We start from the raw sequence: 12,345 nt of genomic DNA on the forward strand, positions 1-12,345 counted from the left end.
AATATTGTCTCAACTAGTGTGGGGACCATGGGTCGATATTTTCGAGCTTCCAATAAGCAGATCAAGAATTTACAACTTAAATTCACTGACTTATTAATTCTTCGTTGAATCCACGCATAGAACTTAGAATTGCACTCTCAGATATATAGAACGCTCTATATGTTCTACCATATAGACACGTCATTGATTATCCATTGTTATAATCCTAATTTGATCAATGATCCTCTATATGGATGATCTACACTGTAAAGGGTTTTAATTACCGTAACACCCTACAATGTATTTTATCCTTAAAACACTTAACCCTATATAAATGATATTTCAGCTAAGTGAAATGAGTACTCCACCATTTATTTTCGTTTAGTTAAGCTCGAAGGAAATCATCCTTTACTTTCTATTCGCCATATAGAAGCTATAGATTCCATATTTATGTTAGCGCTCCCACTCAATTGCACTACCGTGTTCCCGAAATGTACGTATCACCATGACCCAAAAGTAGGCTTAACTAACAAATCAAAGAACACGAATAATACTCTTGAGATTGAACCTAATCATATCAGGATTTTAGATCATTTGATCTAGGATCAACTAAGTGATATTGAATTGAATAGATATTACGGTAAGTTTAACAAATCTATATCAAAGTTCAATATCGGTCCATTCCAATGCATACTCCATGCATCCAACCCAAGCTTTACTTTAACCAATGTTCTAGAAAGAACATAGTATTTCTCCAAATGCAAGTAAACTCTGTTGTAGATTGTCATATTAGTAAAACCCAGTGTTCTGATAAATCTAGGAATCTTTATCTACATAGTCATGTTTACTTTCCACTGTGTTGACAACACAATAAACATGATCAAGTATGTGAAAAGGGTTTGAATGAATTTATAAATCAAATAGACAAACAATTGATAAGATGAACCAAAACATACACAAATGAATGAAAAATACTTATGTTATTTTATTGATATTGAATAATCTGGATTACATTGAAATAGAGTTTTATTTAGGGCATAAAGCCCAACGAACTCCCACTTGCACTAATATAAAACTAATCAATACATTTCAATTAACTCTAAATTCTGACGGTGCTTTTCAAATGCAGTCACTGCCAAGACTTTGGTGAATGGATCAACTAAGTTGTCCTGTGTGTCCACTTTCTCCACCAGTACATCCCCTCTTGCCACATATTCTCTAATGATATGATATTTTATTTCTATATGTTTGCTTCTCTTGTGCCTCTGAGGTTCCTTACTGTTGGCTATTGCTCCATTGTTATCACAAAGCAGGACTAGAGGCTTTTCCATTCCAGGTACTACACCAAGACTAGTGAAGAACTTTCTAAGCCAGACAACCTCTTTAGCTGCTTCAGCTGCAGCTATGTATTCTGCCTCCATGGTAGAATCCGAAATCGCGGTTTGTTTTGCACTTCTCCAAACCACTGCTCCACCCCCAAGAGTAAACACCATCCAAGATGTAGATTTCATGTCTTCAGACATGCCTGGAAATCTGAGTCTGTATAGCCTATGGGATTTAGAGCACCACCCTTGTAGACTAATACATAATCTCTTGTACTCTTTAAGTATTTCAAAATATACTTAACAGTATTCCAATGATCCTGTCCTGGATTTGACTGATACCTGCTCACGATTCCAACTGCATAGCAGATGTCAGGTCTAGTGCATAACATTGCATACATTAGACTTCCAACTGCAGAAGCATAAGGAATTTTTGCCATGTCCTCTATCTCTTGAGGATCAGTAGGACACTGTTCCTTAGATAGACAGATACCATATCTAGAAGGCATGTTTGCCCCATAGGTATTGGTCATGGAGAATCTCTCTAGAACTTTGTCAATGTAAGTTGTTTGAGAGAGAGCAAGGGACCTGTTCTTTCGGTTTCTGATAATCTGAATACCGAGAATATAGGCAGCTTCACCCAAATCTTTCATATCGAATTGAGTGTCTAGCCATTCCTTGATGTGAGTCATTTTCTTGATATTGTTGCCAATGATCAAAATGTCGTCGACATAAAGGACCAGGAATACTACTACTTGGTATTCCTTGAGTTGGTAAACACAAGGTTCATCTTCATTCTGATGAAAGCCGTAGGTTTTAATGATTTCATCAAACCTTTTATTCCAATGTTCTTGTCCTGGATTTGGTTGATCATATTTTTGTGTAATAAAAAAGTTGTTACACAATTTGATGATAGGATTCAAATGGTTTAAAATATAGTTGTTACAAACTATATTAATGCTCATTATATGAGAGAAATGAGATGGTGAGTTTGAATTTTAAGTGTGATCACCTAAACACTATATAAAGGAGTCTAATGTGCTCATTTGTAAGAGATAAGAAGTTTTCTATCAATAAAACACTTTGTTAGAAAACCCTAAGGCTTGATAATTCCCAAAGCTATTTCTTAGAGAGTTCCCTTAGTGCTTAGAGATAGGGGAAAATAAGCTTTTGGACAAAGGTGTAATACCTTGTTCAAGTCATGGTGATCCCCACTAATCTACACTCAAGGTTGTGAGTGAATATATATATATATTTCTTCATATTATATATATGTGTGTGTTATATAATATTGTGTAATATATATTCTCTTCTACCTTCCATATATATGTGTAATATATATAGTGTATATATATTTATTGTAACATATATTTAATCAATATCTTATTCTAATCTTTGTATTATTTTACAATAGAGTTGTAATGTATCTTGATTTTTCTTCCATTGTAATAAGATCTCTAACAACATGTGTAGGTTATAAATAATGCTTTATTTATGTTTTTTTCGTTAATTAGTCTAAGAAATTTTTTTTTATCTTTTATGTGTGATTGACTATTATCTTACTCAATAAGTATTTTATTAATATTAGATATATATATATATTTATGAAAATAATTTTATTTTAAGAATTTTATTTGTAGTATTCAATATTCTTATATTGTTATTTGTTCAAGTTCAAAATGTTCTCTCTTAATTTTTATTTGATCAAAAGTTAAAATTTTATTTTTTATTTTCTTTGTAAAAAGTGATTGTCAATGTCATATATGACTATTTGAACACTTTTGATTATATTTTTTTGTTCTATTTTTTTATTGTTTCAATTTTAGAATATAGAACATAACTATTGTACAAATTGATTTGTTTTTTTATTTTAGCATTTTTGTTGTTTTTTTTTTTTTTTTTTTGTAAATTTAGTTTAAATTATTTAAATGGTCAAACTGGAGATTAAAATATGTGTTTTTTTTTTTTACCTCAATAAAGGAAAATAGAAAAGTGGTTTTATATTTTTTTCTTTCTATTTTTTTTTTAAATTTTGCTAAAGCTTTATATCAATATATTAATATCAATGAATATAAAATATTATTTATTTTTAAATTTTTATTTGTACTATTCAATATTCTTATATTATTATTTGTTCAAGTTAAAAATAATTTTTTACATCTAAAATATATTTTAATTTTTTTTTTTATTTTTTGTTATATTTTTTATTGTTTTAATTTTAAAATATTAGAACATAACTATTTATACAAATTGAATTTTTTTTTATTTTAGTATTTTTTATTATTTTTTTTAAGTTTAGTTTAAGTTATTTAAATGGTCAAATCAGAGATAAAAATCAGTATTTTTCTTTTTTTACCTTAATAAAGGAAAATAAAAAATATTTCTATATTTTTTCTTTCTATTTTTTTAATTTCATATCAATGTATCAATATCAATATATATACATATATATAAATAAATATATATATATATATAAAAACACAAAGAGAATAATGTGATATCTTATATGAGTTTTCTTTTATTTTCTTTGTTTTCTCATTTTTTTATTTATTTTTTATACTTTTAGTAATATGAGAGCTATTTTCAAAAAAAAAAAAATCAATTGGTTTAGAACTCATTGTATAGATTATATACTTTTATATTATATAGATCACTATTTTTTAGTTTAGTTTGTCCTAAAGTTAGTATTATTTATTTTCGATGTGAACAATTGATGAACTTAATCTTGTATATATATAAAAAAGAGCCCAAACAAAGTTGAGGTGACATGCTATAAATCTTTCATTGTATTTTTTCACTTTTTCTCCTTTTTTATATATATATATATATATATATATACATATTTATATATATATATATCTTTAGAGTATTAGAGTAATTTTCAAAAAGTCACACATGGTTTAGAAACTATTCTGGTGATATAGTTCTAGGTTATATATAGATAATTATTTTTTCACTTTAGTTTATCACAAAGTTAGTATTATTTATTTATTTTTATATGGGTAATTAAAAAACTTAATTATGCCCAATTAGTTGTATTTTTGTTTTAAAAAAATGAATGCAAAACACAATTTTGCATTTTTTATAGGGCACTTATATAAAATCTCACTTGAATTTTATTGATTTGTTTTGAGTAAATTAGTACAATAATAAGGTTAAATGTGTAATTTACCTTCATTGGGTAGATGTATTTATCTTTTAACAGTGAGTATTTTCTATGAAGGAGTTTGTATTCCTTCGACTATATGTTAGACAACCCAGCAAAAAAGACTATAGAGATACAATAGATCTTTTTTTATTTAATTATCAAGAAATTTTATTTATCCTAAAGAAAGATAAAAGTTTCAAAACATTACAATATTAGTAAAGAAAACTAACAACAATGGGAAACCAGCATGTGAGCTGCAATTACATTCAAATTATTATGAGCAGAGAATAAATGATCTATTGTAACATTAATTACAACAAATCTTGTAAAAAAGAAATATTCTTTTACAATGTCCAAACACAAAATAATTAAAAGTCCTTGCTGGCCTCGTTAATGTTCCTCGAATTGCTTTTGAGAAAAATATGTACATGATATATTAGAAGAGAGCATAAATTTACAGAAAAGGTGAACTCCTTACCTTTGGTTTTGAAAAATTGAATAACTAAAAGCACGAGAACTCATTTAGTTCGGAAGTTTTTTTTTTTTTTTAATAAAGTTTGAAAGCTTTTAGGTGTCTGCAACTCTAAATAATTATAAATATTGGAAATTAAAGGTCTACTATAATCTTAAATACCCAACAAAAAATATCAATAAATGGTTCTCTACAAGATTTTGATTTCAATGGAAAGGAAGAAAAAAAAAATCAGACGAATAGAGAAAAGAAAAAAAAAACTGGACAAAAAATAAAGAAGGAATAATGGGTTTGAAGAAGAAGATACAAATAATTTTTTTATTTTATTTTTTAAAAATAATGGCAACAAAATTATTCAGTTCCAGTTATTAGGGCTATTTTTGTCCTTACCTTTCAATTAATAAATTACTACCATTGGATGCCAAAAATCTATATTGTACTATAATCTAATGGTTCACTAATATGTTGAGGTGTGCAATCCCTCACTAATAAATGAGGGATTACTTTTTTTTTTTTTTTTTTTTGAGCAAAAGTTGATTTAATTTATTCAATAACGTTCCGCATCAACAATAGACAAAAGATCAATCGGAGCATTATGCTCCTTAAAACTACGATCTGAACTTAAACAAGACGCTCTAGCAACACAATGAGCAGCCCTATTTGCAGACCGTTTAACAAAATTCAAAGACACACTATTGAGAGAAGAAAGTAAATTACGACAATCTTGAACCAAGTACCCAAATTGAGATGGCATCGAAACTGAGCCAAGAATAGCCTGTACCACCACAAGCGCATCCGACTCAATCTCCACCTCAGACCACCCATTACGCTTGATCCAACTCAACGCTTCTTTCACTCCGATCACTTCAGCGATTTTAGGGCCTACATCTCCCAATCGGCTACCCGAGATCCCTTCAAGCAACCTCCCATTTGCATCCCTAGCCACACAACCAAAACCATATTTATGCTCCGCCTCAAAGATAGCACCATCTACATTGATTTTAATGGAGTTGGAGACCGGTCGTTGCCACTGCTCTACACCAGAAAACGGACCAAAAACCAGCAGAGGGCCCGATTTTTGAACATGAGCAGCAGACCACTGTTGCAGAACGTTTCGGGCTGAGGCTAAAACACCTGCTGCAGTGCAATTTTTTTGCTTCCAAAGAACATCATTAATTAGCCATTTTTATATTTGTATATAAAAAGTATTTTCTAAAAGTTTTTTATTGTAATTTTATTTAAATATATCTAAAACAATCAATATATATAAAGGAAAGCAAAAGAAGAGTTTAGGTGGCAACATATTTTTTTTTCTTCCTATTTTTTCTATTTTATGATACATTCTCTTATTTTCTTTGAAAAACATACTACACATACAAACAAAAAGTCCCACATCATTTAAAAATAGTTTAGATGTTATCCATGTAGGTTATAAGTAGTAGTTTTATTATTTTACTTTCTATTATCTAAAAAATATTATTTTTTTATGGGTGATTGATTAATGTCTTACCCAATAATTTTTTTTTATATATATATTTGTATAAGTAGTTATTTATTTTCTAATAATTAACTTTGTATAATAATTTTTAATTTTATTTTATATATTTATGAAATGAATTTTAGTTTAAGAATTTTATTTTACTATTCTAGATTTATATATTGCTACTTGTTCGAGTTAAAAATAATTTTTTATAACTAAAATATTTTCTCCTAAATAGGTAATGTTATGACGGCTCCTTTTGTAGCTGTCATATTACATTCACCTTTGTGGAGAAAATATTCAAACGACACCACAAAACATAATATAAAAACTTTAATAAAAAATAGTTAAACTATTTATTTTTATTAAGCAAAAAAAGTATAGATAGTCTTTTAAAAATAACTACATCATCAAATACAAGATCAATTTATTAAATTTAGAAACAGTTAACTTTTTCATTTATTTGATTATAAAAGTACATGTAATTTCTTTGTTAATTTAACAATCTTTAATATTTCTCATAAAATCACTATCTTTCTATATATTTTAAAAATAGTAAATTATATTTATAATTTCAATACTATTACTTTGTTTATAATAACACACATTAAAATATTATATTTTAGATTATATCACTCATATAATTACAATATATATATATAAAATTACAAAAATTAGACAACACCGCGCTTAGTTCCCTAATATATATACATAAAAGATGACCTAAATAAAATTGAAGTGACATGATATAAATCTTTCTTTGCATTTTCTCATTTTTTTCATATTTTTTAATATATTTTTCTTTATATCTTTAGAATACGAGAGTTATTTTTAAAAAGTCCTACATGGTTTAGAAACTATTGTGGTGATATAGATCTAGCTTATATATAGATCACTATTTTTTCACTTTAATTTATCACAAAGTTATTATTATTTACTTATTTCTACGTAGGTAATTGAAGAACTTAATTATGCACAATTAGTTGTAACTTTTTCTTTTGGCACATGCTTGTTATGTCTCACAATATGTCTGCTACAAATGCTTATTGCTTTTTCAAATATATATATATGCAGCCTGTCACAAGTACTATCCAGAAGACAGAAGTGTCTGGGGCTCAAGACTACATCAAGGTTTCAACGATTTAGTTTTCCAGCATACTAATAAACCTGCATACTAATGTTTGTCTTATCTTCTAAATTCTGCTAGGCTTGCAATGCTCTTGTAAGATATAAACCTGCATACTGTTTATATTCTAATGTGTGCATTGCATTTCCATCAATATATCTTAAATTGTTTTCCATCAATTGGAGCATAGAGAGGAGAAAATTCACTGTGTTTGGAATAGAAAAAACATGGAGGACAAGTCTAGAATCAAGAAAGATGTTACTGAAGTAATATGTCTTTATCAGAACTTAATCTCATGATTCTTCTGAAATCGAGATTAACCTCTACCCATGTGTATCATTCGGTTTTTTTTTTTTTTTAGATAAATGTTATCTTCAATTATCAACAATTTAGAGATTAATTTTTCATTTTTTTTATCTTACACACATTTAATTTATTTATTTTTGGATTAACTTAAAAACATATTTAAATTATCAAGCTTTTTTAAACACTAATATATTGCATCCTGTATTTACTTTTAGAAATTTTTACATAAAAAATCCTTTTTGCACAATTTATTACAAAAATACTCCTACACGCCTATATCAACTTTTTTACTTACAATGTTGGTTTTATTACACAAATACCACTTAGTCATCATTTCATGCATATACACGTGTGCTTTCCCCATCCATCATCAATCAAATCCTACTCTCTTCCCTCTCTTTTTTCATTTTCTTTTCATTTCATTTTCGATTTTTCATTTCTGTTTTCTAACTTCATTTGAATACAAGTAACCTCCCTTCATAAGATTAACCACCCATTATTGATCAGGTTTTCCCCTCTTCTTTTTTGTTCATCCACGAATTTTCAACTCCCTCTAAGCCCACGATTTATCAACTGTTTTTCCCTCTCTGTTTCAGTTTTTTTCAATTTTATTTATAAGATGGCAATCACTCGTTCATCATCATCCCCTTCTCCAGTTCTCAAACAAAAGTCAAAAATGGGCAAGAAATCTTTGGCCAACAAATCCAAGGGTAAACGCCCGATCATTGAAGATTATGATTCTGATTTTGAAGCTCCAATGCCCAAGCGTGGGAGACCCCATTCTTCGAAGAAAACGAAGCTCAACTTGGAGGAGCACACGGTTCCAGAAATTTCTGGGAAAAAAACTCTTGCATCTGCTGAAGATCTAACTCAGGTTAGTTTTTAGTTTCATTATCGTTTCCCCCTTTTCCTTCATTTACACTTTACCCAGATTTTGGCGTTTTTTTGTTCATTCTGCTTTGTGTAATTTTAGGGTTTCATTTGCACATTTCGTTTCATGTTTTTAAATTTTTTAGTTATTTATTGTTGGTTTTGAACATTTCATTTGGTTCTTCTCTGGGTGTTGTTCTTTAATTTGGTTTTGTTTTCTTTATTTTCAGTGTTTTTTTGTGCTTACAGGTTATGTGTTTTGTTTTCGTTTTTAGTGTTTTCAATCAGTCGTTTGTAGTTTCTTATAAGTTTTTTAATAGTTTGATAATGGTATGTTTGATGTGTTTTCGATTTTCATTAGGTTTAGTTGTTTGCTGTTATTTTTTAGGTTTCAAAACGATTTTCAAATCTTTGCTCTATATTTTTCTATAGTTGTATCTGTTTTGTAGTTTGTTTGTTGTTTGTATATAGTTTTATTGTTCTTTTCATACTTTATTTTTTGATTTCCTTTAGGGTTAGTTGTTTACTGTTTTTTTTACGTTTCAAAACGATTTCAGGTCTTTACTGTTTTTTTCTGTGTAGTTGTATGTTATTGGTAGTTTGTTTGTAGTTTGTTTATAGTTGTATTTCAGTTTTTATACTGTTTTATTCACAATTTATAATTTATTGTGGCCATTTTCGTTATGTTGCAGGTTTGGGACAACAAATTTAGTCCTTCTGATTTTTATAGATCTAAGTGTGTATGCACCAGTGTTTATTCCGTGATAGATAATATTAAGAACACTTTATCTGTTAATTTGCTTTCTTTGTTTCGTCAAACTCAGTTTGGGCATTTTCTGGATATGCCTGAGTTTGTTTTTCATCTGCAAGTCGTACATAGTTTGTTTTGCAATGCTCTTGTAAGATATAAACCTGCATACTGTTTATATTCTAATGTGTGCATTGCATTTCCATCAATATATCTTAAATTGTTTTCCATCAATTGGAGCATAGAGAGGAGAAAATTCACTGTGTTTGGAATAGAAAAAATATGGAGGGCAAGTCTAGAATCAAGAAAGATGTTACTGAAGTAATATGTCTTTATCAGAACTTAATCTCATGATTCTTCTGAAATCGAGATTAACCTCTACCCATGTGTATCATTCGTTTTTTTTTTTTTTAGATAAATGTTATCTTCAATTATCAACAATTTAGAGATTAATTTTTCATTTTTTTTATCTTACACACATTTAATTTATTTATTTTTGGATTAACTTAAAAACATATTTAAATTATCAAGCTTTTTTAAACACTAATATATTGCATCCTGTATTTACTTTTAGAAATTTTTACATGAAAAATCCTTTTTGCACAATTTATTACAAAAATACTCCTACACGCCTATATCAACTTTTTTACTTACAATGTTGGTTTTATTACACAAATACCACTTAGTCATCATTTCATGCACATACACGTGTGCTTTCCCCATCCATCATCAATCAAATCCTACTCTCTTCCCTCTCTTTTTTCATTTTCTTTTCATTTCATTTTCGATTTTTCATTTCTGTTTTCTAACTTCATTTGAATACAAGTAACCTCCCTTCATAAGATTAACCACCCATTATTGATCAGGTTTTCCCCTCTTCTTTTTTGTTCATCCACGAATTTTCAACTCCCTCTAAGCCCACGATTTATCAACTGTTTTTCCCTCTCTGTTTTAGTTTTTTTCAATTTTATTTATAAGATGGCAATCACTCGTTCATCATCATCCCCTTCTCCAGTTCTCAAACAAAAGTCAAAAATGGGCAAGAAATCTTTGGCCAACAAATCCAAGGGTAAACGCCCGATCATTGAAGATTATGATTCTGATTTTGAAGCTCCAATGCCCAAGCGTGGGAGACCCCATTCTTCGAAGAAAACGAAGCTCAACTTGGAGGAGCACACGGTTCCAGAAATTTCTGGGAAAAAAACTCTTGCATCTGCTGAAGATCGAACTCAGGTTGGTTTTTAGTTTCATTATCGTTTCCCCCTTTTCCTTCATTTACACTTTACCCAGATTTTGGCGTTTTTTTGTTCATTCTGCTTTGTGTAATTTTAGGGTTTCATTTGCACATTTCGTTTCATGTTTTTAAATTTTTTAGTTATTTATTGTTGGTTTTGAACATTTCATTTGGTTCTTCTCTGGGTGTTGTTCTTTAATTTGGTTTTGTTTTCTTTATTTTCAGTGTTTTTTTGTGCTTACAGGTTATGTGTTTTGTTTTCGTTTTTAGTGTTTTCAATCAGTCGTTTGTAGTTTCTTATAAGTTTTTTAATAGTTTGATAATGGTATGTTTGATGTGTTTTCGATTTTCATTAGGTTTAGTTGTTTGCTGTTATTTTTTAGGTTTCAAAACGATTTTCAAATCTTTGCTCTATATTTTTCTATAGTTGTATCTGTTTTGTAGTTTGTTTGTTGTTTGTATATAGTTTTATTGTTCTTTTCATACTTTATTTTTTGATTTCCTTTAGGGTTAGTTGTTTACTGTTTTTTTTACGTTTCAAAACGATTTCAGGTCTTTACTGTTTTTTCTGTGTAGTTGTATGTTATTGGTAGTTTGTTTGTAGTTTGTTTATAGTTGTATTTCAGTTTTTATACTGTTTTATTCACAATTTATAATTTATTGTGGCCATTTTCGTTATGTTGCAGGTTTGGGACAACAAATTTAGTCCTTCTGATTTTTATAGATCTAAGTGTGTATGCACCAGTGTTTATTCCGTGATAGATAATATTAAGAACACTTTATCTGTTAATTTGCTTTCTTTGTTTCGTCAAACTCAGTTTGGGCATTTTCTGGATATGCCTGAGTTTGTTTTTCATCTGCAAGTCGTACATAGTTTGTTTTGCAATGCTCTTGTAAGATATAAACCTGCATACTGTTTATATTCTAATGTGTGCATTGCATTTCCATCAATATATCTTAAATTGTTTTCCATCAATTGGAGCATAGAGAGGAGAAAATTCACTGTGTTTGGAATAGAAAAAATATGGAGGGCAAGTCTAGAATCAAGAAAGATGTTACTGAAGTAATATGTCTTTATCAGAACTTAATCTCATGATTCTTCTGAAATCGAGATTAACCTCTACCCATGTGTATCATTCGTTTTTTTTTTTTAGATAAATGTTATCTTCAATTATCAACAATTTAGAGATTAATTTTTCATTTTTTTATCTTACACACATTTAATTTATTTATTTTTGGATTAACTTAAAAACATATTTAAATTATCAAGCTTTTTTAAACACTAATATATTGCATCCTGTATTTACTTTTAGAAATTTTTACATGAAAAATCCTTTTTGCACAATTTATTACAAAAATACTCCTACACGCCTATATCAACTTTTTTACTTACAATGTTGGTTTTATTACACAAATACCACTTAGTCATCATTTCATGCACATACACGTGTGCTTTCCCCATCCATCATCAATCAAATCCTACTCTCTTCCCTCTCTTTTTTCATTTTCTTTTCATTTCATTTTCGATTTTTCATTTCTGTTTTCTAACTTCATTTGAATACAAGTAACCTCCCTTCATAAGATTAACCACCCATTATTGATCAGGTTTTCCCCTCTTCTTTTTTGTTCATCCACGAATTTTCAACTCCCTCTAAGCCCA

This window comes from Cannabis sativa, chromosome 4 (genome assembly GCF_029168945.1).
Source record: "Cannabis sativa cultivar Pink pepper isolate KNU-18-1 chromosome 4, ASM2916894v1, whole genome shotgun sequence".
NCBI lineage: Eukaryota > Viridiplantae > Streptophyta > Magnoliopsida > Rosales > Cannabaceae > Cannabis > Cannabis sativa.